Source organism: Lampetra fluviatilis, chromosome 5 (assembly GCF_964198595.1).
Source record: "Lampetra fluviatilis chromosome 5, kcLamFluv1.1, whole genome shotgun sequence".
NCBI lineage: Eukaryota > Metazoa > Chordata > Hyperoartia > Petromyzontiformes > Petromyzontidae > Lampetra > Lampetra fluviatilis.
In genome coordinates, this window is record NC_136279.1 from 6,758,536 (window position 1) to 6,759,078 (window position 543).

Here is a 543-nt window from a genome sequence, read left to right on the forward strand (position 1 = left end):
AAAGACAAAGATCCCCCGTATAGCATTAACAGACTGTAGGGGCAAGTGCTGTTTGCGAGCACCTACGAATGCCGGAACGGTTCACGGAACGGTTCACGAAGGGGTAGGTAGCCAGAACCACGCCCGACCGCCTTTGTCTCCCCAGTGACGATGTTTACACACCGAACCAGGTACTCATTTGAGGCTGAGTGCACCTAGGGGAGGCCCAGGACCGGTTCAGATAATTGTCACCGGTGTTGGCCGTGAGCGGGAATCGAACTCGAGTGCCGGTGGTCCGTAGCGCAGCGCGCTAACCGCTACACAAACCGCTCCCACACACACAACACGGCGGGGCGGGAGAGAGACGGGGGGGGGGGTTGATTAACATAATTAATGTGTTCTAGATTTGAAGCTTTCGTGACTGCAAGGAATTATTAATGTGTGATGGGAGGGGCATGGCGGGGAGATGGGCGGGGCATTGAATGGAGATGGGCGGGGCATTGCATGAAGATGGGCGGGGCATGGCATGGAGATGGGCGGGGCATGGTATGGAGATGGGCGGGG